The sequence below is a fragment of the Aedes aegypti genome, chromosome 3 (genome assembly GCF_002204515.2).
Source record: "Aedes aegypti strain LVP_AGWG chromosome 3, AaegL5.0 Primary Assembly, whole genome shotgun sequence".
NCBI lineage: Eukaryota > Metazoa > Arthropoda > Insecta > Diptera > Culicidae > Aedes > Aedes aegypti.
The window spans coordinates 31,228,730-31,244,268 of record NC_035109.1 but is presented as its reverse complement, the minus strand read 5'-3'; the positions used below and the strand labels follow the sequence as shown (position 1 = coordinate 31,244,268).

Below are 15,539 nucleotides of genomic sequence, written 5' to 3'. Positions count from 1 at the left end.
GTTTCATACTCCGAGAGCTACGCAAAATAAAACATGATCTAGTAAGCTTTGCATTATCCAAAGATCTTCCAAAAGTATGCTCTTCATCGTGTGAATCACTTCCAACGTGTCCACTGGAACCATGCATCAATCGCGAATATACGAAGAACGGAATCAAGTGCTCAAATCGCGCGCGTACGCATAGCATGCAGTCATAGCACTCCGCCGAACGATCGTCTCGATGATCGGTCTGGATGTTGAGCTGTGAGAATCCGATCAGTTGATCGTTTGCCCGCGTTCGGATCGGATTGGTTGGTGCAGCACGGTTATTAGCTCCCCAGCATCACGAACTCGCTGTTGCTCGAACGGAAGGTGATCTCGCGTCGTGGTCCATGTTTTTGGGGGCCATCCGCTTCGTTTTACATTTCACCCGCATCCCGTATACGAATTTCCGCCCGCCAATCGGTACCACCTAGTAGGCTTAGTGACTCGGTGGCCTACTTGGGTTGGATGGTGAAATGTGTGGCGCAGCCGTCTGCGTTTTCTAATATTCGGTAGCGTCGTCGTCGTCGGTGCTGCCAGACGATAGTTTTTCATCGCGTGGCGCCCAATTCACGCGTTTTCTGTGAAGTTGAGTTTGTGGCTTTCCACTTTGTGATTGTGTTTGCGAAGACTTCGGCCAGCTTTACAAAAGTTTCCAGCTTTCGGGTAAATCATCGCTCCATGTGTTTATTTTTGTTGGTTAATTTAGGACGCTCTTCAAGTTGAAGCCAACCTTTCTATCTTAATCTTGTTCTTGGCATTATGTCTCCACTGGGACAGAGCCTGCTTCTCAGCTTAGTGTTCTGAGTGCACTTCCGCAGCTATTAATTAAGAGCTTTGTTTGCCTAAGTTGCCATTTTTGCAGTCGTACATCGTGTTGTATGCCTGGGGAAGATAAATACATATACATTACGAAAAGATCATCGAGCGACTGGCAATCGAACCCAGACACCTTCCGTATGGCTTTGCTTTGACATTGCCACTTGGCCATGGAAGGCCCCTTTCTATGCAAACCACAAATAGGGCTGAAAAAGGGCGTTGAAAGAATTGCTTCACAAGCGAGAAGAGCATCATCAAATAAATTCGTCAAATCAAGCATTTGATGGAATAATGACCGTCGACGACGGTAGAGAAACAGAAGCATAACATGTGCGGTGTATGAATAAGATGAGGAGGCCTTGCGGTTACCATTGGAAACGGTCATGAGGCAGACGAACAAGTGGTGATAAACCAAACAACGGATCACAGCTTCTATATCAGCTGGTAGCATTCAGCCCCCTCTATGTTTTCAGTGTTGATCTTTGTTTGGTAGAGAAGTTATGATCGTGTTGTGGAGATGAAATTAATTAGAAGCCGGAGTTGGAAGACAAAACAATGCAGAAAGTGTGTTAATGTGGACAATTGTTGGACTTGATCGATCTCCAGTGTGTAGTTCAAATTATGCGAAAAATATGTTTTTTTTTGCAATCCTGTTGAATATCAGCCTACTTTCATTGAACTATGCAGTATAGTAATAACAAATCTTCCGAGTTGCACAATGAATCATTACACAATAATGGATCATTCATTGAAGGTTACTATTTTCGTCACTCACCACAACAAAACAACGACGCCACCGTATATGTGATTTAACCAATTTAACATTAGGGATATTCACTTAAACTAGCGTAAAATATTCCTGCGTAACTTTTACAATGAAACATTTCAAATGAAATATTCCTCGTCTGCTTCAATAAAATGTCAAATTAAAGAAATACAATCTAGTTATCCATTATAAACTTCAAACAGTCGTCCAAGGTTTGTTGTTTGAACTCAAAATTGTATTTTATCGTAGGAGGATATTTTTTCAGAACTGCTGTTTATGTATTCATTATTCGTTCAAATAATCTGAATCCAACTTAAGAAACAGCAATAAATGAGAGCCAGTGCACTGTTTGTGGTCATTCAGGATATTTTTCCTTGTATCGTGTAAAAGGAAATGTCCATGATCTTCATGTGCATGACTTGGGAGAGTAATGGTATGGGAATACGTGAAGATGGGAACACTAATGGGACCTATGTGACAAAGCCAAATAGGTCCAATTTATATCTCACATGCTACAACAAGCCATGTACCCAGTGTACCCGGTTCAACTACCTTCACTAGACACGAGACCAACGTAAACGGAAACTACGTAGACGTACAATGGCCAACATGTGATTTTATTTCCTAGTGTGCACTTAATTTTGCTCAGAATCTTCTATTTTGATCTCAATTCTTTACAATTTCCTGCAGTAGAAAGGTAAAACTTTGGGTTTTCAGTCTTTTCCGTTACATAATATTTGTAATTGTTTGGAATTCCCATAGTGACACACTGACATTACCAAAGCATACTTCGATTGATTTTGAACATGCTGAAAGGTTTCATTGATTATTTACGCAGGTTCATGAAACATTTCATATAACCAGTTTAGCATGACTTACGCAGTTATTTACGCTCTTAAGTGAATACCCTTATTATGACAGCACAAGACTACGGTGGCGCTGTCTATGCTTTACATAACGGCCGTTTTGATTGTTTTAATGATCTATTGCACCATAGGCCTTTTCACATGACGTTCCAAATCAGCTGATCCGGAAGCTCTTTGACAGTTCTTCTATGAAAATGACAGGCCCGTGTTAGCACCGGTCCTCCACCGATGTGAACAAATGCATAGACGGACCTGTCACATGAAAAGGCCTATTATCTCTTCACCATTATGAATGCATTCCTGTATGTTATCTGAGGGTATCAGATCATAAGTAAAATTGCAAAAAAAAAAGTTGTATGCAACTCGTTACAGAATGATAATGTTTACAGCACTCTTCGTAATTATCCTAAAATTTCGCCTTGTCAGAAAACTTGGGGGCTCAACCTCCAAACGATAGCTAAGGATGCGACATTTACCAAATTTTTGTATGGGGGAACTCTAAAAAATGACGTTTAGAGATAGCCCGGTGAGATTTGTGAAAATAGTCCGATATTCGTGCCATAAAATATCGAGTTCAGCAAAGTTTTGTAAAACCTATAGTTATTATATTTTTTGCAGATCCCTCTGAGTCTAAGCTATCGGGGGAGATAAATCATTTACTGTGGGTTTTGCTCGAAAATTTTGCAGATCAATTTTTTTTAATGTTCGAAAACTATGATTTTTCCAGCAAATTTTTATTTTTTACTAGTGATTCCGGCAAACTTCGTCTTGCCATCAAGTGGCCCTTTGAAATACACCATGAAATGTCCCATACAAAATGACAGTTCCGTTCGTTCCCGTTTTCTTACTTTCCCGGTGAATGTGGCTACCAAATTTTTGTTTTACATTTTGTTAGTAATGTCAATCGCAACAATCAAGATTTTTCCATATGGGATTTCTACAATTCTCATCGCTGCACTGCAATGGTAATTGTAGATTTCAATTTTCACTATGGAATATATGAGTTTTTATTCCAATAAAAAAAATCCTAGAAGAATTCTTCCAAAGATCTCACGAAGATATACCTTATGATTCTTTCACGTACTTTTTTAGTATGCTTCAACCATGTGCTTTGAAGAGATTCCTCTGAGAATTCCCACAGGGGTCTCTTCATGAAATATATCCGTACTTTTTCAGTGCTGTTTCCAAGAACTCCTCTTCAAATGTTCACTCGTTTCCTCCCGGGATTCCCATGTAAAAGCATTCCCGGGAAACTAGATATTTTTCGACAAAATTTTCCTTCAATTTCGTAGGCTCTCTAATCTTACCAGAAAACTTTTCGAAGCATCAAATTGCTTAAAAAATGTCTCTTGAAGTACTGAGTACACGCACCCTGAAAAAAGTTCGCTTTTCATACACAGCTCGAGCGAGGTGGTGTCGGCAATGGTTGAATGCGCGACCGCTCTTGAGTTTTTTTTTCTTTGTCGGGTGTTGAATCACTGCGTCCAAATAACTTAAACTATTGTGATATCCCCTTTTACTGTATGTATAGTACATACATCATCCATATGTCACTAAATGATCTATGTACTTCTGAGCTCATGAACACCTTATTATTGAGAAATAATGGTCCTAAGCTGCAGTGTGAGAATTCCCCCAGTCTGGTGCAATTATCTTAATAAAGCCTATAACATTGCTGGGGGTTGCGATCCTTATATCGGCAGGCTCTAAGAAGGGCTTACCAAATATCCTGGACCTACGATGGATTTGTGCACTGCAATACTGCCCATAAAAGCATAACTGTCCCATATGGATTTCCCCCAATTTTGTTTTTGGCGGGCTACGCATATTTGTATGTATATTTTCATATGCACACATAAAATTGATCAGTTTGTTCGAAAACATTGCGAAAAAATTTCAAACTAGTGCTGTCCCATATTGAATAATAAAGGCATAACAGTCTCTATATAGATCAGCCTGCAAAAAGTATATTTATTCTTTAGTAAAAATTATCTGCGATACAAATTTATCGCGAGCACATTTTGATTGAAATTTAGCATCATTTATACATTCAATTCATTCCATTTTGTAATGTAGAATATCCTATATATTTAACATAAGAACAGTAGTGTCTTACTAAATATTGTAACATGACCCAAAACCGCGCCCTTTACTGTACACAAAGCAGAACCGCTTCTGTCGGCATTGTCGATGTGGTCAGCTAATCTTGGGTTGAATACGTTAAATCTTTACGAAAGCTAATTTACCGTATTGCATTTGCAATATTGATGATTAATTCGTTTTCAATCAAATAATTGAAGTTGCATAAACAATGGAGCTGAAATAGCTGTTGCGAGAGAAGCACATCTCTTCATCTAGACCATGGTGAAGGTCGTAAGAATGCATATGAGTCCGGACGAGGATCTACTCGGGTTGAACATTTTCTTGCTTTCACAGGGCATAGTATATCTTCGTACCACTCGTTATAAAAATGTGAAAACAGTTGATTGGCAAAGAAAACTCTCAGATTGAAAAACTATCACAACAAGAAACTCACAGCACTGAAAAACCTGGACGCATTTAAATGAGCAGAACCGGTATCATTGCACCCGTGTTCTTCAAGAATCGTTCAGAAGAGCTTACCGTTCCCCTAAAACGCCTTTTCGACATGTTTAATGGAATGGAAATAATGGAATAATGGAAAATTCCCAAAAGCTTGAAAATACTCAGGCCTGTTTTTTAATCAGGCACAAAATCTGACATACGGAACTATCGCGGAATTACCAATATCTCTTGAAAACATGTAACAGCTCCAATTGAAGTATTTTTAGGCTATCATGTAGTGCAGATATGTAAAGTTGTAAGGGATCATAGATAATAGACTCAAAACTCACTTTTGTAGAACATTGGAATTTCATAATTAAACAAGTAAACAGTAAGCTTGGCTCCATTAAGAGGTTCACGAACAATTTGCATAACCCTTAAACTATTAAAGTTTAGACGGTCATCTACCATCACCCCCAGCTTCTTCAAAGCACGTTTTGATGAAGTGTCTTGTCTACCGATGTTGATTTCAACCCTCTGAACAACTTTGAGGTTGCTAACCAGCTCTAGCTCCGTCTTACGATGAGCCAGCTGCAGTTTTGCTCCAGTCATCCACGCTTCAACCGTGTCAATCGCTTCCGTCGTCAGCATTTTGACCTCTTTCAACGTCTCGCCAGTCACCGTTAGAACGACATCATCTGCGAATCCAACGATTTCCACTCCGTTAGGTAGCTCCAGCATTAATACTCCATCGTACATCGCGTTCCAAAGCGTTGGACCAAGGATTGAGCCTTGTGGCACTCCTGCCGTGATCCTGATCGACTTTTGACCCAACTCCGTTTCATATATCAGGACTCTGTTTTGGAACCTACCATAGAATGGTCAATTCGTCTAAAGGTTCTGAATATGCTGCCGGAAGCATCAGCTTGAAGTATAAGAGGAAAATAACCATCATCGTTTTAAAAAAATTCAAAACCAGTTTTTTTTGCTCATATTTGAAGCAATGTTCATGAAAATCTATCATTGCATTGCACTTGCAATCTGAAATGCAATGATAGATTTTCATGAAGATTTTTTAAAATTGAACGAAAAAACTGGGGTTTCATTTTGGATGATTGCTGATGATTGAATGATGTATTCTTGAGCATTAAAGGTCACTAGGATATAGCTCCGGATAGTACATACAATACATGATAGGACTTAGAAACATGACTGATCATATTTTCCGGAACCAGTTCTACGTAAATGGTTATATTTCTGAAGATTTTCAACAAATTTAAATGCGTTTGCCGGCATTTAACTTCCTATTAGTTCTAGTCTCTAGGAAAATTGTAAACACTCATACAACTTCACACCGCACAAATTACAAGCGACTGAAAAATGCCATTTGGACATGACCTCGGAGAATCCGGAACATCTTTGGTGTCAGGTGGCCAATATGCAGGGCCAAGAAAGTTCCTGAAACAAGACCATATTTGCCGCCAACTACTTCCAGATGCATCGAATTCATCTATTCTTTATAAAGTTATGAGCATTTGGAATTAGCCAAAATTTTGCTCATCGTTTTGAGCTGGCGGTGAGCCTGATATGACTTTATTTCTGTTGCCTTGCAATAAAATAAAGGCAAAAGAGAACTTTCTTCATTTTTATGCTCTTATAATCATATTTCCGTGAGAAACTACTCAAAATACATCTGAGCGCTAAGTATTGAACACGATGATGTTCTGCTGGGCATTTATTTTGGCATTGTCGACGCTAAATTTGTGTTTTTTTGACGACAAGATATTTAACTTCATCTATAGATTTCTCGTTCGATAGCAATTCCATATGGGACAGTTATGCTTTTATGGGCAGAATAGCAGATGAGGTGTTCTGATGTTTCTCCCTCATCGTCACAGAAGCGACAGTTGGAGTTTTGAACAACACCGATGTTTTGTAAATGGTATCTGCTGGGGCAGTGTTCTGTTACTAGACCAGTGTATAAAATGAGATCCCTTTTGCTGAGACCTAATAGTTGTTGGGTTTTCTTTGGGTTTATATTTACAAGCCTTTTTGACTGACTCGTATTAGGAGATGCATCCCAGTTTGATGAGGTCTGGCTAACCAGCCAGTTGTTCAGTTCCATTTTTAAGAAACTGTCTGATATTCCGAAGAATGGCTCGGGGCCAGTGAACCTATTAGCAGATCCGTTTCTGGCCAGCTCATCAGCAATTTAGTTTCCCTCTAGACCCGCATGCCCTGGGATCCAATATAGGTTAACTCGATTGCAGAGAGCTAGTTTTTTCAAAGCTAGAATGCATTCCCACACTAGTTTTGAGTTACACGTGTAAGTGTTAAGCGCCTGAAGAGCCGCTTGGCTGTCGGAGAGAATACATATACTTGCGTGTCTGTATTTCCTCTTCAGGCATAGTAACGCACATTCTAAGATAGCATATATTTCTGCCTGAAATACTGTAGACCACTGTCCTAAGTGAATTGAGATTTTTGTTCGGGGTCCGTAGACTCCAGAACCTGCCAGATTATTCATTTTGGAACCATCTGTGTAGAATTGAATAGACCCTGGAGGGATGTTGGGTCCACCTTCTTCCCATTCTTGACGAGAAGACATGATCACCTTATAGGGTATGTCATAGTTGACTACCATTTCCATCTTGTCACTACACTTTTCTACAATTGGATTTAAAGAAAATTAATTTAATATACTGAGGTGACCCGTAAGATCACCTGATAGTAGGGTTTTTGTTCGTTTCAGCCTCAACGCACTTTTCTCAGCGTCCAGCTTTATGAATTGATCCAGCCGGGGCAGATTAAGCATCGCGTCTAAGGCAGAGGTGGGTGTACTGCGTACTGCACCAGTAATTGCTATACAGCCAATACGTTGGATTTTGTTTAATTTTGCCCTTGCCGTAGCCTCTTTTATTTTAGGCCACCAGATAAGAGAAGCATAAGTTGTTCTATGACGAACAATGGTTTTATAGATCCACATAATCATACTTGGTTTCAGGCCCCATTTCTTACCAAGTGCTCTGGAGCATACCCAGAGTGAATTGAGGCCTTTTTGCACCACTGTTTGAAGATGTGAATTCCAATTTAGCTTGGAGTCAAGTATGACACCAAGATATTTGGCTTCCTTTGAACAAGTCAGTTGTGTTTCGTTTAGGAGAAGGGTTCTCAATTGTACCTTCCTACGTTTTGTGAAAGGTACGATGGTGGTTTTGGAAGGATTTATTCCTAGTTGCTCTCGTTGACACCAGGAAAAGGTATGATCAAGAGCTAGCTGCATCCTTTCGAATATAACGTCAAATTTGCCTCGTACAATAATGACCACGTCATCTGCATATCCTACCACTTCAAAGCCTCTCCTTTCTAAGCTATCTAGAAGCTCGTCCACCACCAGTGACCAAAGCAACGGTGAAAGTACCCCACCTTGTGGGCACCCCCTTGTAGCCTTTACAGTGACGCACGAACCACTTAGCTCAGAGGAGATCTGTCGATTGGCTAGCATAGCATGTACCCAAGTAGCAATGCATGGGTCGAAATTCCTCCTCAACATTGCCGATCCCAAAGACGAATAAGAAGCATTATCGAATGCACCCTCAATGTCAAGAAATGCTACAAGAGCGATTTCTTTAGCTTGTAGAGTTTTTTTCGATCTTATTGACTAACGAATGTAGTGCTGAGATCGTGGATTTGCCACTCTGATACGCAAATTGGTGTCGTGAAAGAGGCATTGCTTTCATAAATTTAGAATTTATGTATTCGCACAATACCTTTTCCATGATTTTAAGCATCACGGATGACAAACTGATCGGCCTAAATGCTTTGGGATTTGTTTTGTCTTTTTTACCTGTTTTAGGAATGAAGACAACTCGAACTTGACGCCAATCATCTGGAATATGCCCTAAAATCGAACTCGCCCTAAAAATCTCTACCATGTGTGGGATTAGCGTTTTCTTCAATTTTTGGATTAACGCTGGGAAGATCCCATCCATGCCAGCAGATTTGAATGGATCAAAAGATCTCACAGCCCTTTCAACTCTGGCACAAGTAAAAGCTTCTTTGGCAACCTTAATTGCGTTTTTTTTTGTCCCAGAAACCAAAGATATGGTCTCTTGTGGAACTGAAACAGCAATCTCAGTACCTTCGTCACTTATTCTTGATTGAGGAATTGAGTCAGGGAAGTGAATTCTTAACATTTCACTCACTGTATCGCTTGTCTCTACAGTGAATGAACCGTCGACTCTACGGATACTACCCAGACCATTGGAGTGATCTTTTGAGTGTTTTTTGAAGCCTGGCTACCACGGGGGTCATCTCTTTGTTCTCGCACATACTAACCCATGATTTCCGTTTTGAACGCCTTAGCTCCTTATTATAGTCTGTTAGAGCTTTTTTGTATAGGCTCCAATCAGAAGTACGCTTAGCGCGGTTAAATTATCTACGCGCTGTTTTTCTGAGCTTATCTAGAGTTTTGTTCTACCATGGAACATCTCTACTGTTAGAGATTCTTTAGGTTGGGAACCACTATTGTCCCCAACCGGGCTTTGTCCTAAGCCTTTGGGTCGTTTTGAATTGCTCCAAGAGGAAATTGGGGAGATGGGCGGAAAAACTTCCCTTTAAAAAACACTAAACGTAGTCCTACGCCAAAATTTAATATTCAAAGGTGGACAAAACCGAAATCAGGAGATGGAGAAAATTCAGGGCTTTGCCTACATTTATTTTAAAAGTTCTCAGTTAGATTAATAAGATTCATTTTAATTTTGGTGCTTTTGGTTTAACAAAGAAAGGAAGGAAAATAGGATTGTCGGGTACATTACCAGCTTCTTGCCTGACCACATGGCGTTGCGGGTCCCGTTACCATCCGCCTCGGTGTTGGCTTCGCTTCTGGTCGGGTGAACAGGACGTCTTCAGTGGCGATCGCAATCCTCGGGCGTAATGGGTCGATCTTCAGTTGGTAGGTCGTGAATCACTGAAGCCAGCCGGGCCAAACGCGCAAAGGGCACATCGGAATCTTCTTCGTATCCCCACGGCTGCTTCCACACCAGAAAGTCGCCATTTCCTTCGGCACAGGGGCTCCACAATGTTCCACCAGAACGCACACAATCTTGCCGTAAAAACTTGATCCGGTTTAGCGGTACACGGATTCTCTCTAGGGGAGCTTTCTGGTCACCACTTAGCACTAGCCGACCGGGCCAAAAGAAGTCAAGATGGCAAACCGGGGCCATTTCCGTTCACTATTGGAGAGAAACAAAGCGAGAGGTAAATTCGCGCACCACTTGTCGTCGTGAAATTCGTTCACCTATTAGAGACCGTTTGTCTGTAGGGTTGTCGCAAATTAATCGATTATTTCGATTAATCGATTAATTGACTCACTAATCGATTAATTTTTCATCGATACCTGGCTCACTCAATAATCGAGATAATCGATTAATTGATGTCGATTATTTGACAATTTTTCCAAAATAAAATGTCCAATTCAAACTACGGTGATGTTTTCCTGTTAAACACTGTGTTGTGTTGGTTGGGTTCGAAAATGTATCGCACAGGCAATTATAAAACCACGAATAGGAGAAGTGGGACAGTTTGGCCCCCTTAAGGAAAAGTCAATAAAAGTGCTGAAAATATTAAGAATTTTTCGAATGTTTGCATGATTTCCAACCATTTTTAGATGAATACACTAGATCCGCATGGTTTCCTTTGTCTTATAAAGTTCATAGATAAATGATTAATTTTTAAAATTTGCCATTTTTCGAGTCGATGTTTTACTGATGCGGTGATATGAGTATCACATTTTTGATTGCAAAATAATCTCATATAAGGTACCCGGAGCAAGTGGGACATAAAAAAACGATAGTACAAACAAATTGTTCGGAATAATTTTCAAATGTCAATATTTTGCAGATCCAACAACACGGTCACATTTTGGCAACATATTTTGTGAATTGTGAATTGTGAAAACCTTAGAAGAAAGATGTACAATGAGCCATTAGACGCAGTTGCCTCGCTAAACGGGGCAAGTGGGACACATCCAGTGTCGTGCGTAAAACCACATCAGTAAGTCAACCGTTGCAATAATAGGATTGAAAATCATAGATATTTTATTTTGAGTACATATTTGATGTACAGAAGGGATCAACCATTAAATACCTAACGTTTTAGGAATTAACCCTACATTTAATAATATGTCACATCGCATTTAATTTTAACTGAACATTTCTCACAAAAAGCGTAAAGAGGTATACAACATGTTCAAAATATATCATTTATAAGTTATCAATCAAAAAGCAACAAGTAAACTTTCAATAATTGACGAATTTTGAATTTGTTCTGTTATTGTTGTTATGCATGGCGGAAAACCACTTAATGGGATGGAATTGTTTTCTGCAACTACTGAAATTGGTAGAAATAGCTACTAAAGTTCAATAAAAATAGAAAAGTAATCGTTCTCAAGATGTGTTTTATATTTTATTTCTATCTTCGCTCAATTTTGAATTCGTATTTAAAATATAAGAATAAAATAATATTCAGCAAAATTTGGCATTTTATCTCTTTTTTAAGCAATTACGTAATATAAGATTGATTTTTTTAGATAAAAATCATTCGTTTGAATGTTATAATGCTACTCTCTAAGAAAATTTTTGAAACGTGTAGAAAAAGTTCTAATTCTGGCGCTTGTTTTGATAGGTCCCACTTACCCCGGGTATTAAAATATTTAGGGGTAAGTTAGACCATATACATTTTCATATGAAATGATAACAAAATACCTGTTTATCGCAAGCAGCTTGTAATAATACTTAAAGTTGTAACTTACTGATGGTAATTCGATTTATAATACAATTATTTTTTGCGAGCCAATGCAGAACGTGAAACGTGTCACAATTTATCATGCAAGTTGAAAATGGCGCTGTTACAAGGAGCACATGGTAATAAAAATAACAATATTGTTTGTACTAAATACATTCCTCATCATTGTATCTTCAACTTTCTAGAAGAATACCCCCTTGAAAAACGTTTCCTAAACGAGCTATGACGGAAGGTCCCACTTACCCCGTATTCTCACTTGCCCCGGGGTACCCTAATCTAAAAAATCAATTATTTTGTTACTACACTTGAAAGTTATTAGTAACTAGTGGTCCCGGCAAACTTCGTCTTGCCGTCAAGTAGGCTGTTGAAAAATGTCATGGAACCTCTCACACAACATGACATATTAGTACTCCCCCGTTATACCAAACTTTCCCACAACTTCTCTAAACTTTTTCGTCACACGAACACGTCGGAGCCCTTCAAGAAGACAACAGTGAAAGAATTGTGCAAATCGGGTGTCCCGTTCTGAAGTTATTTCGTGACATACAAACACCACTCCATTTTTATTTATATAGATTATGAACACTCCGTGGAAGAAGATATAATTTGTTAAGAACATTCAAACAGTCAAACATCATCATTTTGAAATGATGACATTCAAAAGAGCCATTCAGGGCAATACGGGCAGTTTTTTCGAACATCATTTATTTCTTTTTCTTTGAGTTTTGAACACGGATTTATAACATGTCTTTTGCTTCATATCTTCTAATTTCTCCATAATTTTTAACAAATATTGCATGAAAAATTTCCAGAGAGTAGTGTGTGGTCTTCCGATTCCATGGCATGCTCTTGCAGGGCGAGCGACGGAATCAAGACCAATTGTTTTCGGTCCGCGTGGCGCGAGTGCGAAAAAAGATTCGCGTTTCTCAGTTAGTATGTATGCTTCAAATAAAGCTGAAAATTGTGGCTGCTCAATCAAGGATGAAGGATCAATTGGTGAGCTCGTTTCATGCTTATTTTTTAATCTATAAAATATATATGACCGCACATTTAATCGTTACAACGGTGGGACATAAATATGATTATTCAACAAACTATGAATGGCTCGTCACTGTAAGTGTCGGCATAAACTCTAATTCATTTTTTTGTTTTATATTTTTATATAAAATCCCTTGCCTTTTACTGTTATTTAAAAAAAAACATTGAATGGTTTGTCTGTGCTAGAAGTGTAGACTTGCAAAACACTTTGAATGGTTCGCCACTGTAAGTGTCAGCATAAGCATATTATGTGATGATCCAGCCAATCGATTTTTAGTTTTTCAATTTGAGTAAAATATTGTTACACATGCTTTCGTCCTAACAGCTGTAGGAATGTTGCTTTCAGCTATTTGTTCAACAAACTTTGAATGGTTCGTCACTTCAAGTAACGACATTGTTTACTCCTATTTGGAAATTTTCCATGTCAATTGAAAATATTATATTCCTAAGCATGTTTAAATCTCACAAATAATCGTTTATTATGGTCTAATCGCTTATCAAAGTGAATCCTGTGACCCAACGATCCTCCCCATTAACAACCATCCCTCCCAGTAACCTTTGTGGAGATGCAAAGGAAAACACGGTCTCCAAATAGCAAAAGTTACACCCTAACATTCCTTTATTCAATCCCACCTGACTGCAAGGACGTGGCCAGCGCCGTTATTGACCATGCATAAATAGAGGCACTGAGTTATGCACACTGAAGAAGATTATGGCCAATCCCAGCCGAATTTCTAGTTGATTCTTTGTGCATTTTCACTGACTTTGGTCAGTCTAAGCTAAGCTAATATTGCATGAAAAATTTCCAGAGTGATTCTCCCGTCAATTTATCCAGGAATTCCTAGATTAATAAACTTGTATGGATTTTTCCACAGATCCAAAAATTGCTCCAGGAACCACACTGCGAAGATTTTTTCATAGGGATCTCTATGCATATTTATAGCTGTGTAATCCGTGTAGATGTCTCTAGAAATTCAACATGAAGCTCAAATATAAGATTCCTTCATATTTTTCAGGGTTTGCTTCAAAAACTCCTCCATGGATTTCTTCCTAAATTAATTCGGACATTTCTTCAAAATATTCTTGGAATTTATCCAGGAAGTTGATAGAGATTGTATCGAATTTCATTTCAAGACTCCTCCAGGCATTTTCAAAAAAAAAAAAAAAGAAAAAATACTGTCGAATTGATTTCTAGCGATTCCTAAAAAACATTCCAAAATATTTCTCTATCACTTCCATCTAGGATTCCTATGGAACGCACTACAAGAAAACCCTCTTCAAACCGTACACGACGTCCTCTATGTGCACCTGAAGTATTTGCCCCAAGTATCCTTACATAAAATCATCTAAAAATTCCACCAGGAGTCGTCTACAGATTCCTCCTGATTTTTTCTAGGAATTGTTCAATGGATTCTCCCAAAACATCCTATTAGGATTCCTGTGAGAATTCCTCCAGACGATACAAAGAGATTTCTTCTACGATTTAAACCAGGGTATATAATAAAAACTTTTCCTCGGATTTTTTGGAGAAATTCTTGGAGTATTTCCTGAAAGAATTTCAGGAAACATTCTGGAGGAATTTTTTTTGAAGAAAACTCAGAAGAAATAACTGGAGAAATTCCGAATGGAAAAAAAACTGTCAATTCCAGGAGGAGTTTTCAGATGTATCAATGTAATGGATGAGTTTTTACAGGCGTTCTACAAAGAATTTCAGGAATAATACTTGTTGTTTTACTAAAAAAAACCCTGGAATGAATTTCAGGATGAATTTATTGAGGAATTATCGGTAGATTTCATGGAAATTTTGTAAGAACAAAGAAGGGATTCCTGAAATAAAAAACATAAGGAAATTCTAGCCGATTTTAGGAGAAATGACTGTAAAACAGGAAAAATCCCTTGAAAAAAATCTGGAGCAATTCCTAGAATAAGGCGTAGAGGAATCAATGGTGATATTTATAAAGAAAAATCCTAGGAATTTCTTGGAAGAATACTTCAAGTAACTCAGAGATTTTTTTGAAACTTTTGAAGAAATTGCTGAAGGAACTCTTGATAGAATCACAAGAAAATCTTTTGGAGGAGCCAAATGATATTTTTTGATACAATGGTAGGAAATATCCCTAAAGAAATTTCTAAAAAATTCTTGAAGGAATCCCTAGAGGAATTTCAAACAAAATACTTGCAGCCATATCTGAAGAAATTTTAGAAAGAGACCCATAAGCAATTTCTAAAAGTTATACTAGAGCCATTTATAAAGGAATCCTTGGATTAATTATTTAAATACTTGCAGGATTTTTTAGAGGAATACCAAAATAAATTCATAGTAAAATCCGAAGAAGAAAAACTGTAGCATCTAAAAAGAAACGACTCGAATAATTCCAAGCATAGGGGGAGATCCCCAGTGCCGGGCAGCACCCAATACCGGACAAAGTCGAAACATTGAGTAATCATGGTCTTATCAAGATTATTAGTAGAAAATAAAGCTTTTATGTAGACGTATGTTTGCGTAGAATAACACATCCTTGAAATATGCATGCTTTTTTAAAAAAAAGTAGAAAAGTTTACAAATCTTTAAAAAAAAATTACGTATTTTAAAAGACAATTTACACCGCCTTCAGCACATAGGCTGCATAGTATTTTCTTGATTTTGAGCCTATTTAGTAATTATTTTGAATATGAAAAAATACTTGGGATCACATAAGCAT

At 38.3% G+C, this 15,539-nt stretch overlaps 1 protein-coding gene across 1 annotated transcript in view; it reads left to right on the top strand.

The window, feature by feature from the left end:
* Positions 1-274: 274 nt before the first annotated feature.
* LOC5577433 (inositol-trisphosphate 3-kinase A) overlaps positions 275-15,539 on the top strand; it is a 583,345-nt gene continuing 568,080 nt past the window's right edge. Inside the window, exon 1 of the mRNA XM_021850560.1 lies at positions 275-687. The gene's annotated coding sequence lies outside the window, so the exon portion shown is untranslated. The remainder of the gene's footprint in view (positions 688-15,539) is intronic.